Source organism: Haliotis rubra, unplaced genomic scaffold (assembly GCF_003918875.1).
Source record: "Haliotis rubra isolate DU_JTF1 unplaced genomic scaffold, ASM391887v1 Scf1528, whole genome shotgun sequence".
NCBI classification, from domain to species: Eukaryota; Metazoa; Mollusca; class Gastropoda; order Lepetellida; family Haliotidae; genus Haliotis; species Haliotis rubra.
In genome coordinates this window covers 24,658-49,440 of record NW_025765479.1, presented here as the reverse complement: position 1 = coordinate 49,440, position 24,783 = coordinate 24,658, and the positions used below count along the sequence as shown (strand labels likewise).

Sequence of the window (24,783 nt, the reverse complement as noted above, 5' to 3'; positions counted from 1 at the left end):
GTCAACTTCTGTATGTGATAATAGTTTATTATTATCCTGTTACTTAGATATTACAGCATGATGACCACGCCTGTGTTTTTCTACGTTGTAACACATGATCTACACCAAATCTTAGTCTATGAAAGCATTTCTTTAAACCAACTGTAATATGTATCTTTCGAATTTTGTATACAGTCATGGCACAGGACTATGTTTCACGATACTGTGTGCCTAATACACACTAAATGTTAATATACACACTTTCCTGGACGATCTTGATAAGGTCATAGTGTTAGGGTGTATATAAGTGTATGTTCACGTGTTTCATAATATGTCCCCAACCAGTTTGAATGAAAGCCTCTTTCAATCCTCGCAGTGTTTGTAAAGTGAATGCACCCAGTCGATACCATCGTATCTGTTCAAAGAGTTTCTATTCATGGATTACAAAGCCGGTCCTCTGTTGGCCGGTTTGGGTCGTAAATGTCTGTGGTCCAACAAAACAAGAGAAAATAAAGCTGTTACAGTCGAGTGGTCACGTGTTTGGGCGAATATAGGAATCATGAATCAGTGGAAACCTACGGGTAAAAATTAAACGATATGTTTAAAGGGTAACGTGTTTAATGTTAAGTAACTCCATGGAAGAAACAAATTACACAGATAGTCTAACTCATGAAAATGCAGTCACCGTTGTGTCGAACTTTGATGCTTCAAGATTAATAATAATAATAATAATAATAATAATAATAATAAGGGTACTTATATTGCGCAATACTCCATACCACAAAGGGGCATGCTCAAAGCGCGCCCAAATGTTGAAAAACAAACACATCAAAAGGTCATATGAATCAGTATTGTAGTAAATATGAGCTTGGAGAGAGTTACTGTTTGTATCAACTGAAAGGTGTGTTTTGGGGTTACGCTTGAACACTTGAAGGGATGGAGCCGTACGTAATTTAAGTGGAAGTGAGTTCCATAGTGCGGTTGCAACTGAAGCAAAAGAACGGGCACCAAATGTCTTGAGGTTGAATGATGGAGGATCCATCAGGTGTTGGTTACTGGATCTGAGGGCACGAGCAGGAGTGTATGGTGTGAGAAGATCACACAAGTATGAGGGAGCCGTGGAGTTAACACACTGGTAAGCGAGAGTGAGTAGCTTGAAATCAATTCTTTCATGGATCCGTAACCAGTGTAAGGAATCCAGAATGAACTGTACGTCACTGGACGGCTTAGAACGGCTAACAAGACGGGCAGCTTTATTTTGGAGAGATTGTAGGCGCTTTATCTGGGCATTGGAGGCACGTGTAAGCAGACTGTTGCAATAGTCCAATCTTGACAGAATGAGGGAGCGAACAAGCAGAGCGGTGGTGTCTTGGGTCAGTTGGTGGCGAATGCTGGATACGTTACGGAGGTGATAGTGAATAGTTTTGCACAGCTGATTTATATGAGTTTCCATGGAGAGACTGCTATCCAAGTAGACTCCCAGATTTTTCACAACAATGGAGAAAGGGATCGAAGAGTCCCCAATGTGAAGATGATGAAAGTGACACTTTTTAACCTAGCAGGTGGACCAAACAGTATTGCCTCTGTTTTACTGTCATTCATTTTCAGCATATTTGCTGTCATCCAGGACTTGACGTCACTGGGGCACAACTCCATGTTGTGTTTGGTGGAGGCTTGGTTAGTCTCTGACAGATCCAATTTATCAAGCAATTGCGAATCATCAGCATAGAAGTGGCTAATGACCCGGTATTGTGCTATAAGGTGACCCAAGGATTTGGTATACATCGTGAAGAGGACTGGTCCCAACACGGAACCCTGGGGTACGCCGTATTTGAGTACTGAGGGAGATGATTGGAGTTCACCAATTTTGTACAGACTGAGTCCTGTCAGACAAGTATGAGAGGCAGGTGGGAAGTAAGAACAATAAATAGCACAGCCATGAAGCCGATAAGCAGGACGGATTAAGTTGTAAAAACAATAATAAAAAACGGGTGCTGATTGATAAAGTCTATAGCTTGGTCAGCTCTTCGTAGGCTATGGTATGTAGTACCCTTCGTCAGTCACTAGATTCGCAGCGCTCAACAAGAAGTTGCTATTAAGAAGCCGCATGCTAGAATGCCAACATACAATCATAATTGCTGTTCAGAACGTTGTTGTATAATTTGTATATATATACAACCTACTTTACCTGACCTCATACACCTGAAACATAGTGTATCGAATATGTCTAACACAGAACTGAACCAAAACATCTAATGTCATGATGATATGAATTGTTAAAATTCCTCAAACCGGTCTAGGAGGTAATTACAGAAGTGTATATAGTTTTAGTTTCCTGATCATGAATCAGTTATTGTCATTCTGATGCAAATACCCCAAGCCCAACAAGATCAGATCCAGATCAGTTGATCACACTGATAATTACCTGGAATAAACAAGAAGTGGCCCACACACAGGTGTCTCATAAATTATCTGATACAGGTGAAAGGACGGTCAAATACACACTCTCCCACATAATGAGTCATTACGAGTATTAACACAGGATGGTACTTGTCGGGATCGTTTTATTACTACTGTCTAGAACTGAGGAACTGTGCAACAAAATAAGGCTGCACACAAACTTATTACACAAACTTTTCACAACATAATTCAGGATTTGAAGAAGTGAAACATTTCAAGTTTTATACAATATGTATATACATGCATCCCTGTCTCAGTTCACATCATTATAATATTGTAATCAGAACCCTTGACCTGAACACTCACCACTTGACTACTACCTATGGCAGATTCGTTCTGTTAGTTCATTCCCGGGAAGACGACATCAGTGGAGCATGCAAGGATTTTCAAGTCGACTGCCTCTGGAGAACAACGGAGGTTCTGTGTGATTTTAAGCACATGGATGATACTAAATTGTTAACCAGTAAATAAATGAAATACTCCCACGAACCATTATTTACACCCCTTAAAATACATATGACATTTTATCCGTGACCATTTTATCGATAACAAGTAATTTATATACATTTGAATGTCATCATTCAACTGTAGAAATAGTTTAAGTGCAAGTGAAATCAATCAATATCAGTCAATAAGCAGTGAGTTGATACCAATGGAAGTCAACAACCAGTGAGTTGATATCATGTTCATATTACAATGTAAGTGGATATCATGAAAATGAACACCGATTTCGTTATGCAGTTCAGTTGGTTCAGGCTCACGACGCCGACCTTTCGACCCAACTTTACGGTTGGGTGCAATCTGAAGGTCGACGTCCTGAGACTAGTTTCACTTTGCCACTTAATAATGGATTACGAGGACAATGCAGGATCAAAGTGTTGTTAGAGGAGGATAATCCGGATTATGCGGATGAGAGCGCACCTAATGAGAAGATGACAACAGATGACAGATTTTTATTAGTTGACAGATTTTAGCATTTTTAATAAATACATCGTAAATTCATATAGCATACATTTTTTAACCTAAATCCTTACATTGGTTGCCTATTCAACAGAGAATCGACTTCAAACTACTCTGCATCACTTTCCGCTGTCTCCACAATCAAGCTCCAGAATATCTCACCGAACTCATCACAGAATACATTCCATCAAGATTACTCCGGTCCCAGAATCAGCACCTACTACAAGTTCCCAAATTCCACCTAGTTTCGTATGGGAAAAGGGCTTTCTCCTATGTTGCACCAACTCTTTGGAACTCTTTACCTTTAGAAATCAAACTATGTGAATCTCTCTTTCAAGTCAAAAGTTAAAACTCACATGTTTCAAAGTGCCTATGATTGACTCTTCTACTCAATTCTTTTCAGCGCATTGAGCATTCATAAGTGTGTGGACATTTGCGCTTTATAAGTGACATTATTATTATTAAATGCAATAGGTGGGATGCTGAATCAGCAAACTGCCTCACGGACAGTGTTCCTTGTTCAAGCTGGTGACAGATGTTATCCAGTCGTCGCTCCAAATCCCTGTATTTCCTCTTTTTGGAGGGACGCTTCTGGCCAGCAGCATACTGGACTAGCTTGTTTTCGGTGTTTGTCTGTTCTCGTGACAAGAAGGACACAATCTCGAAAATGTTTGGATGAGCCTTGCCGACGTATTTCTTCAGGCGGGAATGCCATCCTTCTAGGTGGTTGTTTGTTCTTGGCCCATCTGAGTTGTGGTGGTTCCATTGCGTCATGTGCAGATCTCCCTCCACCCAGAAGTTGGTCATGTAGTCCCCGAGTTGTCGGCACCGGTCATCATCTGGCATCGTCGCCAAGGTATCCAGCCACAGGTCCTCTACCTCCTCAGCTTTTCTAGCGTCTCCTTCGCCTACAAAAAGCAAAGAATTATTAACCATTTGGTTCCATTTATTAAGCATCTGTTATAAAATTCCAAACTTTTCCATTTATTAAGCATCTGTTATAAAAATCTGTGGCAATAACAAAATTTATACATATATAAGAATTTAAACTCTTACCTTAATATCACGCGTGACAGTTTGATGATTGTGTTCATCGTTCACCATGGTGACGATGTCATTCGTTGTTGATGCTGTGGATTTGCAGCCTTTTGCAGTACATATCCAAGATATCCAGTCTCGTTTTCTCTTGCTGACTCTGTACATGAACCCGCCAACAACCAAGTAACGACCACCGCGGGCTGTAGGGATGAATCTCTGATCTAGCTGTGCATTTGCCATTTCGAAATCGAATGTGAATCCTTTGGCCATTCCATAGATATTTATACCAAAGATATGAACAGTGTTCAATATTGGCACTCTGCTAAGTGTTATTGTAAACTTTTCAAGTGACATGAGTTCACCCTCAAGTGACCCGTGCATGTGCGACGAGTTCACCTTATCAAAACATCTAGAGTAGATTACCCTAAGCCTAATCAGAACCTAAACTTCAAAGAAAACCGCAGGTCGGCGTCCTGAGACTAGTGGAAAATCGAAAGGTCGGCGTCGTGAGACGACACCGTTCAGTTTATAGTAAAACCCACCTCACTAATCCATTAAAACAACATGAGTCTACCTCGGCGAAACATCAAAGGATTTACACTGTAATACCAAATGTCGTCTTAAGGGGAAGACACCTAATCCTGATCGATTATTGCAAGACTGTTTGAAAAATAGCTTCATTGTGGTTTCAAGAGTACACATCTGCCATATACAATTCAGTGTTCCATTGTACAGTTCGAGTGACTATACAAACAATAGAGATACATAAACCATACCAAAGGGACAACGGGACTCATGTCAGAGATAAAATTACTGCAACTTAGCCCAATGAAACTCATGTAATACAGAGTGTGAATAAATGATGTATAAAGAAATCACCAAATTATTTTTATTTTCATTTCGTCTTGATAAGATGTTAACATATGCCTTGTAAGATTTGTGCGGCGATCTACTTTTGGGAACCATTTCCCCTCCCACTTGAAGTTGTTTACAGGAGAAAACAACATTATTTGAAGAAAGTCCATTTTGAATTATCCAAAGAAGGTGTCTAATCTTTTTCAATAAAGATCATTCTGGTAGTGAAATAAAAAAATTCTGCCAGAAATTTCTAGGGTAAAAAAAAATTCTGCCAGTAATGTCTGCGGAAAAAATATATTCTGCCAGAAATCTCTGCAGAAATGCATTTTCAGAGCCAATTTGTGAGCTAATGAACACGTGAGCGCACTGGCACATGAACGTTTTGCGTTCATCGCCTCGAGATCTTTCCAATGATATAAAATATGTCTTTGTAGCTCGCTTCCTTCTGTGTGTCAAGTTAGGACTCGCTGGCCATTCCTAAGTTGTCCCACCCGGCCTTTTTACCATCGCGCGTAAGGTTGGTAGCCTACTTGAAAGCTATCTGTTTCGGGCCCAAAACCTGGTATACCATCTTGTTAAATGAACTCAAATAGTTTGTTTGGTTTTTGTTTAATGCCGCACTCAGCAATATTGAAGCTATATGGCGGCGGTCTGTAAAGAATCAAGTTCGGACCAGACAATCCTGTGATTGTGTTGATCCTGTGAACAACAGCATGAACATCGGTCTACGAAACTGGGATACGTTGACATGTGTCCACCAAGACAGCAAGCCTGACCACCACCAGATTGGGTTGCTGAAGACCAATTATTCTAACCCGGATCAAAATAGTAATCAAGAAACAAAACAAACTGTCCCAAAGTGATGTAAAACAGTGTTACAGGTAATTGAATGCAATCAATATAACTGATGAGGATAGACCCACCATGGATACCATTGAAATGTTTTGCAAACAGTTGGTGTCTATACCCATGAGGAAAGAAGTAAAAATATTCACGTAAGTAAAATATTCACGTACTATGACAAAATAAGATCACCATTTGTGTTTCATTACACCTCATTGCATGAAACAAAAATCATACGTTTGTTTTTGCGTTTTTGCGTTAAAATTTTATACACATCACAGGGCCCCGTTTCAAGAAGCTATTCTAGCTCGACTTGGATTTAAAACTGAGAGTAAAGTTTGAGTTCCATGCTAAACTTTTAACCTTTCAGTATTTCACCTAGATGTGTGATATCAGTTATGTATTCTAATGCATATTCGCGGTGAGATTCTGCATCACCGTTTTCACTCAGATTGTGGTCATTAAAGATTTTCGAACGGCAGTGTTTATTCGCGTTATAAAGTGTTGTGCCAAGGAGATATTGGAAATTGGAAGGGGTTTTTCTTCTTCTTTTTTTTAACGCCCCACTCAGCAATTTTCCAGCTATATGGCGGCAGTCTGTAAATAGTCGAGTCTGGACCAGACAATCCAGTGATCATCAGCATTAGCATCAATCTGCGCGATTGGGATACGATGAAATTGTGTCAACCAACGTCAGCCAGCTGACCACCGGATCCCGTTAGTTGCTTCTTGCGACCAGGATGGGTTGTTGAAGACCCAGATCTTCACGGGGCATGTGTTATGGGTTTTCGGACATCCGTTGTTGCATTCATGCACGAACAACATGCCACTATTAACTTATAAAAAATAATTTTATCCCAATCATAAGCCATCATTTAAGATTTTACAACATTTATGTAACGCAACACCCTCGTTACAGCCCGAGTGGCAACTGGCGGTCGAAAACCTTGAAAAGCAAGCTGTCATCCGTAAGACAAGAAGAGTCTTTACGAGATAAGTATACGAGCATGTAAAAGAAGGTATATATTCGAGGAAAGTAAAACATGTAGAGCATCTGAAAACAAAAACAAAAGCTTTTGGAGGCATTTTCGAAAACTCAAGCAGCAAAAGGAGAGAAAATAAATGCAGAAGATTTCAGGGTATACTTTAACAACTGATAAATGAGGGGTGAAACGAATCGTCTGTAAATGGTAATTCGGAAAACACGAATATGAGCAGTTCAGCTTTGTACAAGCAATAAAGAAGTTGAAAAATGATAAATCACCTTCGTATGACAATATACTAAATGAATACTTTAAAGAAACAAGTGACCTGTTGGTGGAAAACATAACAATTCTCTTTAATAAGATACTTATAGAAGGCAAGTTTCCTTCTTGTTGGTATGCCGGACTTATTATCCCTATTCATAAAAAGGTTCTGATTATGATGAAAATAATAATAATAGAGGAATCACCATAAACAGTTGTTTTTTCAAAACTCTTTACCTCTGTTTTGACATCAAGACTTGTTTCATCGTCAGAAAAGTACAACACCATCTCATATGCTCAGTTTGCCTTCAAAGCCCACTAGCTGCGGATGCTATATTTGTATTACAAAACCTCGTTTCTAGATATACCCATGAAAAATAGAAGTTGCTGCGTTGTCGTCCTATAGCCAAAGCGTTTGACTCTGGTAATCGTGACAGTTTATTCTTCAAGTTACATAACATGTGCATCAGAGGTAGTATCCCCTACGAAGGACTTAGTATCTCCTACGTAGGACTTAGTATCTCCTACGTAGGACTTAATATATCCTTTTTAAGGATGGTTATTAAGTTGAGAAATGTTTGGCTATGAAGGACGTTAGATAGTCAAAATGTGAGTCAGTGAATATTCATGACACTAACGCAGTGTTACTGTACAGTGTTATTGTGTGTGTATTACGTTAGGGTGACGTGGACCCTGTTCTAATTGCAGTTATGGAGGTTTGGGTATGGTTATGTTTAATCTATCATACATACATCTATTCACACACACAAACACACACACACACACACACACACAGAGGGGGGTGGGATGGTTGGGGTGGGGTTGTGATATGAAACTCGGGTTATAACACGACCTCCGCAAGTTGTTATTTGTCTTGATGGGGCTAGGTTGGATCGGATGCAACGCTCGTTTGCGGTTTTATTCGTAATTGTTTACAGGTTGACTTGACTGGGGTGGACAAGTGTTGAGTGCGGCGTAAAACAATACGAAATTCAAAAAGGCAAAGAATTGTCATTATAGTTATTTGTATAAATATAAGGGGATACGTACACATAGATTGCCACATATAGTCTAAGACACGTCTGTACACGCAGATTATGATTCATGTGCAACGACCCCTGAAATATCCAATGCATAATAGTAAAATGTAACAAAGTGCAACATATAACAGTGAACTAACTGCAACGCGTAATAGTAGAGCAAACTGAACGCAAGGCAGTAAAGTATAACAGTCGGTCCAACACAGTACTAATGTGCAACAATTAGTTGAACACATGACTCTAATAGTGAAGGAAACAGTAGACTCTAATAGTAAATTGAAACACATGATAGTAGACTCTAACAGTAAATTAAACACATAACTGTAGACTCTAATAGTGAATGAAACGAATGACTGTAGACTCTTACAGTGACTGAAACAGTGAAACAGGAGATTGTGTGCATGTCTGGGGCTTTAAGTCGACCGTTTCAGATTAATCCATATAGACGTATATCGATCATCTCCTACAGGAAATCTTAAGTACTACGTAGGAGATACTATGTCCTACGTAGGAGATATTAAGTCCTACGTAGGAGATACTAAGTCCTACGTAGGAGATATTAAGTCCTACGTAGGACATACTATATCCCATGGGACATACTATGTCCCACGTAGGAGATACTAAGTCCTACGTAGGAGATACTAACTCCTACGTAGGAGATACTAAGTCCTACGTAGGAGATACTAACCCCTACGTAGGAGATACCCACTTAGGAGATACTAACTCCTACGTAGGAGATACTAAGTCCTACGTAGGAGATACTAAGTCCTACGTAGGAGATAGTATGTCCTACGTAGGAGATACTAAGTCCTACGTAGGAGATATTAAGTCCTACGTAGGAGATATTAAGTACTACGTAGGAGATAGTAAGACCAAAAACATTTTTCACCGTGGCCCTACTACACTTCCGTATATTTATGATACTCTGACATCTGTGAAAACACAATGGTGAGACATCTGACTTCTTTCTCTGCTCTCTGGGTATTAAACAAGGGGAGGTAATGTCACCGATTCTCTTCTCCCTATTTCTTGAAGATCTAGAAGTGGCATTGCAGGAGAATATCGACGCGGGATTGTTGCTAGACTATATTAACCTTTTCGTATTATACTATTTGCTGATGATATGGTGCTCATATATCTGAAACCACGGGAGGTTTGCAGCTGTCTCTCAACACTCTATCCAAATATTGTATGGACTGGGGCCAAAAAGTAAATGTAGATAAAACTAAAATTATGATTTTTCGTAAAGGAGGGAAGATTCGGGCGGAGGAGAAATGGTTATTCAACGAATCCCATCTTGAAGTTGTGGATCAGTTTAACTATTTAGGTATTGTGTTAACATACACCGCTTCTTTTATACAAGCATATAAGAATCGAGAAGACACGAACTTTTTGCTTAAATGTGAGTAATTATGATTTTCCATTGCAAATCGTGTGTGAACTGTTTGATACATTTTTTATAATATTTAATTATTATTAAATTATTTTTATGCAAGTAAATTATTTTCATGAAATATATCTTGATCAGGATAGAAATTTCAGGGATAGAAAATTGATCACGCATATGCTAACGTTATACCCATCGCCTAATGATAGAAATTGGTAGGTACAATAATATTCCGAGGGAAGACCGTTTATGTGCCTATTGTAATAGCCAAGCAAATATTTTCTTTGAAAACGACAATCATTTTATGTTAATTTGCCCAAAGTATTTACAGTTTAGAACTTGATATATTAAACGTTTTTATTGTGTTAGACCTAGTGTAAACTTGTGTCATTGGTTAAACATTCAAATAAATCTGCTTTGTTAAAATTATCTAAATATATCAAATTCCCTAATGAATTGAGAATTAAAGCACAGAACAATGGCCAGTCTATATAAACAATTGTTATTTATGTCCATGTCTGTATACTATTTGAATTGTTGACGAGGAAAACAATTGTTCAAATCAGTCCAAAATAAAATCTTTCCTTCTTCGTTTAAATACAATGCAACCTGCCTCGTTATATCGAGAGTAAATACTGGCGTTCGAAAACATGTGACGTCAGAAAACCGGGACCCGACGATAACTGGGGCTTATTACCTCAAATCTACAGTGAGTTATGAAAAATATACCCACACAGAATATGGGATAGCATATGTATTTTAGTAATACTATTGTGAAGGAACCTTTTAAAAAACCCAAAAACTTTAAAAAATGTAAAGAAAACTATATTTTCCTAGTTAGAAGTTCAGCGGTTTTGAACCCACACTCCTTCCCTTTGTTTTAGCAAGCTGGTAGCTCAAGGTGGTAGTTTTAGAGTTATCTCCCTTTACAAAAACACATGTAAAACATCAAACATTCTTCATGGCCATCAATCCGGTTATATCCAAGTCAATCACTATCATGTAAGTAATTATTCTTCCCATCTCATCAATGTAATGTTATTTTCTATCATTTAAAGCCTAAATCATGTCAGATTATCAAAAAAACATATTTTTCACCACTTGAGCTGCTAGTCATTCTAATGTTTATTTTTTGTTTCTTGCAGTAAATTTCCCTCTCCGGAGGTTCTGTGAAGTTCCCCAAACTGAATAAAACTCTGAAAACACCACAGTAATTTAATGATACAAGCCTTGTTCGAAAAACAAGCCAGAAATCATGGCGAGTAATGTCAAAACAGACAAACAAAATAAACGTCTTGTCAAGCTCACAGAAAAGGGACAAGCAGCATATGATGCTCGAGTTCTGTACTATTGTGATAAACTGTTGAAACTGAGATAGGATATTGAGGAACTTGCCCATGCATCCCCAGAATTTGAGAAAGATGTCCCCATTTTAAAGAAATTGTTCATGGAACATGAGGATGTATGGTGTGACTTTGAAAACTATCTGCAAGGCATGAGAACTATTGATAGTGAACGTGAGCTTTCCACATAGAGGCTATTCTCCAGGAAATTAACCGACACTGTGTTTGAAGTAATACAAACTGTCAAGTCTGCCCAATTAGATACACAGCCACAGTGCAAGTATGAATCAGATACATCATCGCAGAGAAGCTTTTGTTCAGTAGGACATGACATAACTGCTGATGTAATCTGCCACAAGACCAAGGCAGAGCAGCTAAAGGTTAAAATAGAGTATGCTGAGAAGGAAGCCATTCTCAAACAAGAGCAGGCTGCTCTTCAAACTAAGATGGAGTTGCTTAGCCTGAAGGGACAGTACCACGAGGAAGAGGCCGCAGCCAGGACCATCGAACAAATCATGGACTCCAGTAGCGATGAATCCAGTCTTGACTTCTCAGACACTGACTCTATCACAACGAAACCGATGAGTGAACCCCGGATCCTATCATGCCAAGCTCCGATGCCACCATACCAAGCTTCGACACCATTGTACCAAACTCCCAACTCAAGTCGCGTTCTCAATCTAACCCCACTGGCCCAACCATATCACCCCCAACAGCCAACATACATGGATATGTGTGTGGACTTTCAAAAGTTCCTAGCTAGGAAAGATCTACTTCTCTTGAGGCTTGTAAAGTTCACAGACAGTCCAGAAGACTACGATGCCTGGAAGTCATATAATCACGGAACTAGAGATAGAAGCACCCAACGAGATGGATCTGCTCATTAAGTGGCTGGGTCCCAGATCCTCTACTCATGCACGGAGCATTAAGAGTGCCAATGCTTGCGACCCCAAGCGGGGAGTCAATCAAGAGTGGGAGAGACTCAATGAAATATATGGGTCACCAGAGAATATAAAAGCTGCCCTTGATAGGAAGGTAATGAACTTCAGGGAACTGAACGATAGAGAGAATGACAGGCTGTATGATCTGCTTGACATTGTCCAGGAAATAGAGTCATACATGTGTGACACAAGGTATGCAAACCTGTTGTCCTACTACAACTGCTCAGTAGGCATAAACCCTTTAGTGGAAAAACTACCTAGGAATATCAAGGACAAATGGGTAACACAGCCATTCAACTACAAGCAGAACCATAAACTTGCATTTCCTCCATTTTCATTCTTAGTAAACTTTATCAAGAACATGGCCAAAATGAGGAACGATCCAGGGTTCGTAACCACCACTCAACCCTCAGGTCAAATGCACAGCAGTCCACGTTCTCGTCGACCGATCGGTCAAGTCAAAGCAGTGAAGACGGAGCTGAAAAGTAACCAGGACAAACCCGATGAGGAGGACACCTACAAATACACAATAGTGTGTCCGTATCATGGAACTAAGCACTACCTCAACGCCTGTCGTGAATCTCGACGAAAGCTGCTTGTCGAAAGGAAAGACTTTGTTCAGAACCAGGGTCTGTGTATGAGGTGCTGTGGACCCTTCAAGCATGAGATTTGTACAGCAAAGGTAAGGTGCTATGTCTGTGGGACCTCAGCTCATCCAGCAGCATTCCACGTAGAGAAAAATCAAGTAGGACTAAACAGGGCTGAGGCCAGTAGTGCACATATTGACAGATCGCAGAGAAACCCGCCACCTAAACACAGTACAGAGGCTAAACAAGCAGAAGTCAAATGTACTCAAAAACGAGCAAGTCTTGTGGCAAAACAATATTGGTCAATCTCCATCCAAGTCGTCAGCCAGATAGAAGTGTCAGGATGTATGCTATAATCGATGATCAGAGTAATCAGACACTCGCACGATCAAAATTCTTTGACGTTTCGAGAGAGAGGTAACGATGTCGAGTACACACTATCATCATGTTCAGGATCCGTCACAGTTTGTGGTAGGTCAGCCCATGGGTATGCAATCAAGTCAGCGAATGGATACACACAGCTGGATCTACCAACCATCATAGAATGTGAGGATATTCCGAATGTCCGCAACAAGATCCCTACACCTGATGTTGCATGTCATCACATCCACATGAAGTCCATTGCTTAGGACATACCAGTTATAGACAATGACGGGGGCAATTTGACTAAATTTGCTAGGGCAATTTGTAGCGGGGGCAAATCTAATTTATGTTAAAAACACCACTCACAGTAAGTTGTAACAGGGAATGATGGAGTATAAATGAATCTCGTGGGTACTTCTTCCTTCTTCAGCCTAGCTTTGGGATTTTCATACCCCATGTGTGCATGTCTCTTTCATATGCGTCCGACTCGGAATGATCGGAGCATTTCTCCTGCCTAAATCTGTCTCTTTACTTGGAAAACGGAAGAAATGGTGTCTCTTTCCATTGTTCGATGATTCCGTGCATCCCCAGGGGACGGAATGCGCCATCGTACCATTTACATAACGACAGAAACAACACGATTTGTACTACTGTAGCGCTTGTTCTTTAACAATATGGCGGATGCCTGTCACATATGACGTCACGAGCGGAAAGGTCACGTGAGTTCCAGCGGAATATGCATAACGGCGGATGCTCAGATAACAGAAACTGTTTTAAAATAAAGATTGGGGTACATGTTTCTGATGACTTTATCTTTCACTCAGCACATTATTGCAGTTGTCTAGTATTCTCCTTTAAGTGCACAGTAATCATAAATAAACATGAGTGGGCGGAGCTTATGTGACCACGTCATACGTGTTTCGTACGCACTACTTCTCACTTGAACACGGAAGTGTCTCTACTTCTACTGAGTCATGTAAAGTTGAATAGCGTGTAATGAGGGTGCACGTGCACGGCCTCGTTTCAAGCACCAACCTGAATGAAGGATTCTCTAAGAAACGTATAATCTATCAACAGGGAGAGGCGGCTGCTGAGAGTAAGGGTATGAGGAGTGGTGTGTGTGTGTGTGTGTGTGCGTGCGCGCGTGTGTTTGCTCTTGTTTGTGTGAACATGATTTGTGGTCCTTTATTATGGGGAGGGTGTGGCGGATGTCACGGAAAAAGTGGTACCTGTATTTAGTAGTGGGTGGAAGCAAATAATAGTATACAATCTCTTCCATAATAACGACCAGTCACCTGAATAACTAGAGTTGCAAACTCATTATCTGAAAAAATGTAAGTTTGACGAGGCAGAGATATGACAAAATCTATACTGAGTGATTCACTTGATAATCTCAATCCCATGAGAATGTCGCAGCATGTCTACTGGGGCATATCCATGATATCAAGTTCAAAATAACTATGTTGTGTGCAAAAGACCACACATACGCCATTGTCACCTCAAAGATAGCATTCACCTGTGTACAACGTATCCTGCAAACCAGGATGTTATATCAAGTTGAACGAACTGTTTAAACATTCCTATGTTACCTGGTGTGGAGCATGTGTCGTCTCCTAACTACAACTTTCTTCCTGTCGCTGTGCGTTTCCTACGTGGACACAGGTGAGTATCCATGAGGTCTTACATTACATTTGCAATTTAATCTTGATGCCAGTAGTATCTGTGTCATCATAATGTTGTTTCATATGTTATTTAGGTGTACTCCGACATCGATCTTATCACTCAGCTTAATCTATTTATATAGCGCCTTACGTTCAGGTTACTGTATGTTAAGAAAGCGGCTGTGATAAATTGATCCGAGTGTATTTTAGGGTGCTTGCACGGCGAGTTGTGTTGATTTGGATATGTACTTGTAGACACCAGTTTCGTTCATGGTACACGATATATGTCTCTTACCTTCCCCGTAATATCTGTACATCTGTATACCTTTAGTAGATATTTGCTTAGAACGTATGAAAATAGTTGTGCTTGTGAAGAGCGTGTATCCCATCCATAAGGTGCATTGCTCTTAGCAGACTCACCGGAGTGGAGAAATCACTGATGTGTAACAGTGAGTGTACTGCTCACAAACATCAACACAACAGCCTCCATGTCATGTAGGCAACTTCACATAACGGATCGTGTGTCCCTGTTGGCTGTACCTTGTTTCTGGCGATAGTTACACAATTAGTGCATATTCCACGATAGATATATGTATGGCGAGTGTCAGTATTGTGGTTTGTGTTTCATTTATTACTCACATCAATGTCGTCAATTGTCCAAGTCAACGTAACACTGGAAGTTAAATCAACAACCATTTGTTGAGCCCGAGGTTTACAGATACGGCAGCTACAAGGACGCTATAAGAGACAACGCCACCTACCCACACCTAGTTGACAAGACGCTACAAGAGAGAACACCACCTGCCACACCCAGTTGACACGGCGCTATAAGAGAGAACACCACGTTCCACACCTAGTTGACAAGACGCTATAAGAGAGAACGCCACCTACCACACCTAGTTGACAAGGCGTTATATCAGAGAACGCCACCTACCACACCTAGTTGACAAGACGCTATAAGAGAGCATCACCTACCACACCTAGTTGACACGGCGTTTTATGCGATCCGAGAACGCCACCTACCACACCTAGTTGGCAAGACGCTATATGAGAGAAGACCACTTACCACACCTAGTTGACAAGGCGCTATAAGAGACAACGCCACCTACCACACCTAGTTGACAAGACACTATAAGAGACAACGCCACCTACCCCCACCTAGTTGATAAGACGCTATATGAGACAACACTACCTACCACACCTAGTTGACAACACGCTATAAGAGAGAACGCCACCTACCACACCTAGTTGACAAGGCGCTATAAGAGAGAACGCCACCTACCCCCACCTACTTGATAAGACGCTATAAGTGAGAACGCAACCTACTACACCTAGTTGACAAGGCGCTCTAAGAGAGAACACCACCTACCACACCTAGTTGACAAGACGCTATAAGAGAGAACGACACCTATCACACCTAGTTGACAACACGCTATATGAGACAGCGCCACCTACCACACCTAGTTGACAAGGTGCTATAAGAGACAACGCCACCTACCACACCTAGTTGACAAGACACTATAAGAGACAACGCCACCTACCCCCACCTAGTTGATAAGACGCTATATGGGACAACGCCACCTACCACACCTAGTTGACAAGACACTATAAGAGACAACGCCACCTACCCCCACCTACTTGATAAGACGCTATAAGTGAGAACGCAACCTACTACACCTAGTTGACAAGGCGCTCTAAGAGAGAACACCACCTACCACACCTAGTTGACAAGACGCTATAAGAGAGAACACCATCTACCAAACCTAGTTGACAAGACGCTATAAGAGAGAACACCACCTACCACACCTAGTTGTGGACGACAACACATTCTGGCCAGAGAACGTGAACTGCAGAGAATGGGTTCCCCGGAATACATGGTACTCTAATGATAAACAAGGCGAGAGTGAGTATTAACCATGATGCCTTATCTTGCAAGTCTGACCTTTTTTTGGATGTACACTGATGACCCTCGTTAACCTAGCGACATGGAACATTCGTGGTATCAAACATGGAACGTCTGAGCTGTGCAATAAACTCAACATATGTGACGTCGTGCTTATTACAGAACACTGGTTAGACATGGAAAATTCACAGTCTCTGGAGACACTACATGACAAATTTAATGTGTATTCTAATCCAGTTGTGACTCTAACCATCACCAACGAGGTTATGGAGGTGTAGCCATGTTTGTACGGAAAGGTGACTGGTGTAAAGCTACTCTTATTGACACCCACTACAGCCGCCACGTACTGTGCATCAAACTGCACATCTGTACCAGCCATGTGTATATACTTGGGACTAGACTGCCATCGACAAATGTCCTTGACAGTGTGTACTATGAAGAACTGTATTATGTTATCGAACTTTATGATATTCTCTCTCAAGAATACCCAACATACCTCCTAGGAGACTTTAATACTGATATCAGTCATGGTATTAATATGAAACCAAGGGCTAGGTGCCTCTTACGACTGCTTAGCGAACGTCACCTTTATTCTGTGGTTCCACTTGACGAGTCAAGGTACACTTTCCATAGTAAATGTAACAAAGTAAAATCATTAATTGACTATGTTTTTGTAGACATTGATTCACTAAGCAGTGTAACGGGATATGTCATTGACACTGGCATTCCATATAACATCTCAGATCACCTACCAATACTTGTCTGTATACTTCTTCCTCTACATGTTGGGTACTATCATGGAGAGAACTTAAACTGGACTAAAGCAAGTGAACCTGACCTAATGTTATATCGATATGAAACAGAAAACTACTTTCGTGGAACTGAAATTAACAGTGCTCACTTTGATAACAATGTAGACTACATCGAATACTATTGTGATTATATCACAGGCTCCTTACATGCTTCTGCTGCCGGAAGTATTCCATCCACACGCTTTAGGCCATTTCTTAAACCTTACTGGAAGAAAGATGGTCTTAATAATCTGCATAAAGAAATGCGAAATTGTCGCCGTCAGTGGGTTACAAATGGTAAAGTTAGAGATAAAAACGATGCTGCCTATGCAAAATATAAAGAAAGTAAAAGTCTATTTCGTAAGAAACATCGCCATGCAAAACACCAGTTAGCTAAAAATAGATTTGAAGAAATCTACGAAGCAGCAGAAGTAGATGTTAAAGAAGTTGACAAAACTACGAAACGTTACAAACGCTGCAAAGGTAATATTGAAAAACTTACCTATGATTCTCAAACTTGCTACGAGGGAAAGGATATTTGCAATCTGTTTGGACTTTATTTCCATTCACTAGCTACTCCTTCCCCTGATGTAAAATGTGACTATGTACATGCTCAGAATGTGAAAGGGCAAATTGCTAATATTGAAACAAGCGATGACATGCAGAACGACATCGGTTCGCAATTGCACTGTCCAATCACTGAAGATGAAATTCATTGTACCGTAAAACGACTTAAAGTACGAAAGTCGCCTGGTCCTGACGGTATAGTGAATGAGCACATAAAGAAGGCTGGTAGATCGCTGCTGCATCATATTGCCTTACTTTTCAATGCCATTATTACGTTTGAATACATTCCTAAATCATTTTCTATAGGTCGAATTCTTCCACTACACAAGGGCAACGGTAAACCAAAACATGACCCTGCCAATTATAGAGGAATAACCATGACTTCTGTATTAAGTAAACTCTTTGAAAGACTTCTCCTTAACAGAATAGAGTCCTGGATAGATACTAAGATAGAATTTCCCCATCCTCTGCAATTTGGATTTAGGCCTCACTATGGTGCTGAAGCCGCCGTACTGACGTTAAAAGAAAACATTGCATATTACAATGAAAGGATGTCGCCTGTATACTGTGCAATTTTAGATAATGAAAAGGCATTTGATCGGGTGTGTCTTGACAGCTTATTTATTAAACTGTATGATATTGGAATAACGGGTAAACTATGGAGAATATTAAGGCTCTCCTATAGCTCCATGAAATCATTTGTATGCTTTGAAGGGTTTAAATCGGATACATTCCCCGTCAATCAAGGAGTAGGCCAAGGTAGAGTCATGTCCGTTTGGCTATTCACATTATTTATTAATGACCCCTTGTATGAACTTGGGAATTCAGATTCTGGCTTAATTTTGCCATAGGGTAAATGCCCTGGGATACTTCTTGCTGATGACACTACTCTGATGAGTTCCTCTACCAAAGGCCTGCAAAATCTTCTCGATGTCGCTAAAAACTATGCTCATAAGTGGCAGCTAAAATATAATGTAAGCAAGAGTGCGGTTCTACACTTTGAATGCTCAAACAATATCGCTAACATCAGGAATGTATTAATTGGTGATATGCATGTTCCACAAAGGAAATCTATTAAATATGCAGGTGTACATCTCAGTACAGATAAATGATCACTTGAACGTACAAAACAGCATGTGAAAAGCTACGAGTACTCATGAACACTAATCATAATAATGGGTTGTATTTTGGAGGTCTGAACCCGATATCTGCAGCACGTATCTGGGAGAGGGTAATCTTATCATGTGGCCTCTATGGATGTAACGTATGGGGTAAACTGCCTCTTAAAGAGTATGAAATGCTTGAAGTTGTACAACGACAATTTTGTAAAAAAGTTCAAGGACTACACAAGCGCACTCCCAGTATTGTTGTATTGGATTGTATCGGTATCATGCCACTACAGTATTACATAGATAAAAGAACCCTCTACCTATTAGGAAAGTTATGTAATGCAAAGTATAACTGTGTTTTTAAAGTAATGTTTCTAGTTCGCCTTGGTCAATTTATGTGTACAGATAGCTCTACATGCAATGTATATAGTAGAAAATCCCCGATATACAATATGCTGCAACTTGTACATAAGTATAACCTAAACGATATACTAGCTAACTATGTCAATAATGGCCAATTCATCAGTAAGAAATGCTGGTCCAATGCCGTAAATGATGCTACTAAATCTCATCGAGAAAATCTATTTTATGTTCATCTTAATTCAAGACTTAGTCTGTCAAGATATATCAATATAAGATCCAGTAATGAACACTATCTCTGGATGCTAGCTGCAGAGAATAACGACCAGTTAACTGATATTGCAAGACTTGTATTCTATGGATCAGCTGAAATTGTTTCAAGAGAATGTTTATGTAAAACTGTCGCCAATGATATTGTAAAGCACGTGTTTATGTCATGTACGATAAATATGAATGACAGAAATGAACTTTTTAGCTCCATATGTGATATTCTGGATGTAGAAACTTTTGTTAAGATCTGGGATCAAGATGATGATGTTATTCTTGCATTTTGACTTGGTGGATGTCCAATAGAGTGTATCATGGAACTACAAAGAGATGTATGGGCAAAAGTAATAATTGATGTAAGCCATTTTATAAGGAAATGGCGATACTTGCTAAAACACTTGTATGTATATGAACATTTGTGACTATCAATAATCTATATTAATCATTTCATGTAAAATATATTATTACCACACATTGTAATCTTCATTCAGTTGGAGGAAATAACGAATATCTATCTATCTATCTATCCTAGTTGACAAGACGCTATAAGAGAGCGTCACCTACCACACCTAGTTGACATGGCGTTTTATGCGATCCGAGAACGCCACCTACCACACCTAGTTGGAAAGACGCTATAAGAGAGAACACCATCCAAAAAAACCTAGTTGACAAGGCGTTATAAGAGAGAACACCACTTACCACACCTAGTTCTCAACACACTATAAGAGAGAACGCCACCTACCACACTTAGTGACAAGGCTATTAGGGAGAACACTACCTACCACACCTAGATGACAAGACGCTACAAGAGAGAACACCACCTTCCACACCTAGTTGACAAGACGTTATAAGAGAGAACACCACCTACCACACCTAGTTGACATGACGCTATAAGAGTGATCACAATCTACCACACCTAGTTGACAAGACGCTATAGGAGAGAAACCACCTTCCACACCTAGTTGACAAGGCGCTATAAGAGAGATAAACACCTAAAACACCTGGTTGACAAGACACTATAAAAGAGCGCCACCTATCACACCTAGTTGCCAAGATGCTATAAGAGAGAACGCCACCTACCACACCTAGTTGACATGACGCTAAAAGAGAGATCACAATCTACCACACCTAGGTGACTAGACGCTATAAGAGAGAACGCCACAATTCCAAACCTAGCTGACAAGGCGCTATAAGAAAGAACACCACCTACCACACCTAGTTGACAACACGTTATATGAGAGAACGCCACCTACCACACCTAGTTGACAAGGCGCTATCAGAGACAACGCCGCCTACCACACCTAGTTGACAAGACACTATAAGAGACAACGCCACCTACCCCCACCTAGTTGATAAGACACTATACGTGAGATCACAATCTACCACACCTAGTTGACAAGGCGCTATATGAGACAACGCCACCTACCACACGTAGTTGATAAGACACTATAAGTGAGAACGCAACCTACCACAACTAGTTGACAAGGCGCTCTAAGAGAGAACACCACCTACCAAACCTAGTTGACAAGACGCTATAAGAGAGAACACCACCTACCACACCTAGATGTCGAGACGCTATAAGTGAGAACGCCACCTTCCACACCTAGTTGACAAGTCGCAATAAGAGAGATCACAATCTACCACACCTAGTTGACAAGACGCTATATGAGAGAATGCCACCTTCCACACCTAGTTGACAAGAGACGATATAAGAGAGAACACCACCTTCCACACCTACTTGACAAGACGTTATAAGAGAGAACACCACCTACCACACCTAGTTGACAAGACACTATAAGAGAGAACGCCAAATACCACACCTAGTTGACAAGACGATATAAGAGAGAACACCACCTTCCACACCTAGTTGCCAAGACGCTATAAGAGAGAACGCCACCTACCACACCTACTTGACATGACGCTATAAGAGAGATCACAATCTACCACTCACACCTAGTTGACAAGACGCCAGAAGAGAGAACGCCACAATTCCAAACCTAGTTGATAAGGCGCTATAAGAAAGAACACCACCTACCACACCTAGTTGACAACACATTATATGAGAGAACGCCACCTACCACACCTAGTTGACAAGGCGCTATCAGAGACAACGCCGCCTCCCACATCTAGTTGACAAGACAATATAAGAGACAACGCCACCTACCCCCACCTAGTTGATTAGACGCTATAAGTGAAAACGCAACCTACCCCCACTTAGTTGACAAGACGCTATAAGAGAGAACGACACCTACCCCCACCTAGTTGACAAGACGTTGTAAGAGAGAACATCACCTACCCCACCTAATTGACAAGACGCTATAAGAGAGAACGCCACCTTCCACACCTAGTTGACAAGACGCTATAAGACAGATCACAATCTACAACACCTAGTTGACAAGACGCTATATGAGAGAACGCCACCTTCCACACCTAGTTGACAAGAGACGATATAAGAGAGAACACCACCTACCACACCTAGTTGACAAGGCACTATAAGAGAGAACGCCAAATACCACACCTAGTTGAAAAGGCGATATAAGAGAGAACACCACCTTCCACACCTAATTGACAAGACGTTATAAGAGAGAACACCACCTACCACACCTACTTGACAAGACGCTATAAGAGAGAACACCACCTACCACCTATTGATAAGACGATATATGAGAGAACGCCACCTACCACATCTACTTGACAACAAGCTATATGAGACAACGCCACCTACCACACCTAGTTGACAAGACGCTATAATAGAGAACAACACCTACCCCCACCTAGTTGACAAGACGCTATAAGAGACAACGCCACCTACCACACCTAGTTGACAAGACACTATAAGAGACAACGCCACCTACCCCCACCTAGTTGATAAGACGCTATAAGTGAGATCACAATCTACCGCACCGAAGGTTGGGATAAGACGCTACCGCACCTAGTTGACAAGGCGCTATATGAGAGACAACGCCACCCACCTTCCACCACACGTGGTTGATAAGACACTATAAGTGAGAACGCAACACATTAACCTACCACAACTAGTTGACAAGGCGCTCAAGAGAGAACACCACCTACCAAACCTAGTTGAGAGAACGCCAACACCACACCTAGTTGAAAAGGCGCTAAGACACCACCTACCACACCTACTTGCCACCTATAAGAGAGAACCCACCTACCACCTATTGATACGATATATGAGAGAACGCCACGCCTAGAGACAACGCCACCTGTTGACAAGACGCTATAAGACGCTATAAGAGACCTACACACTATAAGAGACAACGCCACCTACCCCCACCTAGTTCGATAAGACGCTATAAGTGAGATCACAATCTACCGCACCTAGTTGGACAAGGCACCTAGTTGACAAGTTGGACGCTCTACACTCTAGTTGCTAAGAGAGACACCACCTACCAATGCCTATGTCAAGACGCTATAAGTGAGAACGCCACCTTTCACACCTAGTTGACAAGTCGCAATAAGAGAGATCACCACCTACACACCTAGTTGACAAGACGCTATAAGTGAGAACGCCACCTTTCAGAGAGAGAGATCACAATCTACCACACCTAGTTGACAAGACGCTATATGAGAGAATGCCACCTTCCACACCTAGTTGACAAGAGACGATATAAGAGAGAACACCACCTTCCACACCTACTTGACAAGACGTTATAAGAGAGAACACCACCTACCACACCTAGTTGACAAGACACTATAAGAGAGAACGCCAAATACCACACCTAGTTGACAAGACGATATAAGAGAGAACACCACCTTCCACACCTAGTTGCCAAGACGCTATAAGAGAGAACGCCACCTACCACACCTACTTGACATGACGCTATAAGAGAGATCACAATCTACCACACCTAGTTGACAAGACGCCATAAGAGAGAACGCCACAATTCCAAACCTAGTTGATAAGGCGCTATAAGAAAGAACACCACCTAGCACACCTAGTTGACAACACATTATATGAGAGAACGCCACCTACCACACCTAGTTGACAAAGCGCTATCAGAGACAACGCCACCTACCACACCTAGTTGACAAGACACTATAAGAGACAACGCAACCTACCCCCACCTAGTTGACAAGACGCTATAAGAGAGAACGACACCTACCCCCACCTAGTTGACAAGACGTTGTAAGAGAGAACATCACCTACCACACTTACTTGACAAGACGCTATAAGAGAGAACGCCACCTTCCACACCTAGTTGACAAGACGCTATAAGACAGATCACAATCTACCACACCTAGTTGACAAGACGCTATATGAGAGAACGCCACCTTCCACACCTAGTTGACAAGAGACGATATAAGAGAGAACACCACCTACCACACCTAGTTGACAAGGCACTATAAGAGAGAACACCAAATACCACACCTAGTTGAAAAGGCGATATAAGAGAGAACACCACCTTCCACACCTAATTGAGAAGACGTTATAAGAGAGAACACCACCTACCACACCTACTTGACAAGACGCTATAAGAGAGAACGCCACCTAGCACACCTAGTCGACAAGACGCTATAAGAGAGAACACCACCTACCACCTATTGCTAAGACGATATATGAGAGAACGCCACCTACCACACCTACTTGACAAGCTATATGAGACAACGCCACCTACCACACCTAGTTGACAAGACGCTATAATAGAGAACAACACCTACCCCCACCTAGTTGACAAGACGCTATAAGAGACAACGCCACCTACCACACCTAGTTGACAAGACACTATAAGTGATAACGCCACCCACCCTCACCTAGTGATAAGACGCTATAAATGAGAACGCAACCTACCACAGCTAGTTGACAAGGTGCTCTAAGAGAGAACACTACCTGCCACACCTAGTGACAAGGCGCTATAAGGCATAGCCACCTACCACAATAGTTTACAAGACGCTATAAGAGAGAACATCACCTACCACACCTAGTTGACAAAACGCTATAAGAGAGAACACAATCTACATCACCTAGTTCACACGGTGCTATATGAGAGAACGCCACCTTCCACACCTAGTTGACAAGGCGCTATCAGAGAGAACACCATTTACCACACCTAGTTGACA

At 41.1% G+C, this 24,783-nt stretch overlaps 1 protein-coding gene across 3 annotated transcripts in view; it reads left to right on the top strand.

Moving 5' to 3' along the window:
* The window catches only part of LOC124270565 (multiple epidermal growth factor-like domains protein 10), a 58,893-nt gene that overhangs the window by 22,144 nt on the left and 11,966 nt on the right, over window positions 1–24,783 (top strand). For 2 of the 3 annotated variants that reach the window (XM_046705580.1, XM_046705583.1), the window contains exon 1: window positions 14,608–14,708. The exons of the other annotated variant lie outside the window; for it this stretch is intronic. The gene's annotated coding sequence lies outside the window, so the exon portion shown is untranslated. Of the gene's footprint in view, window positions 1–14,607; window positions 14,709–24,783 lie in introns of those variants that run through there. 3 annotated transcript variants of the gene reach the window in all.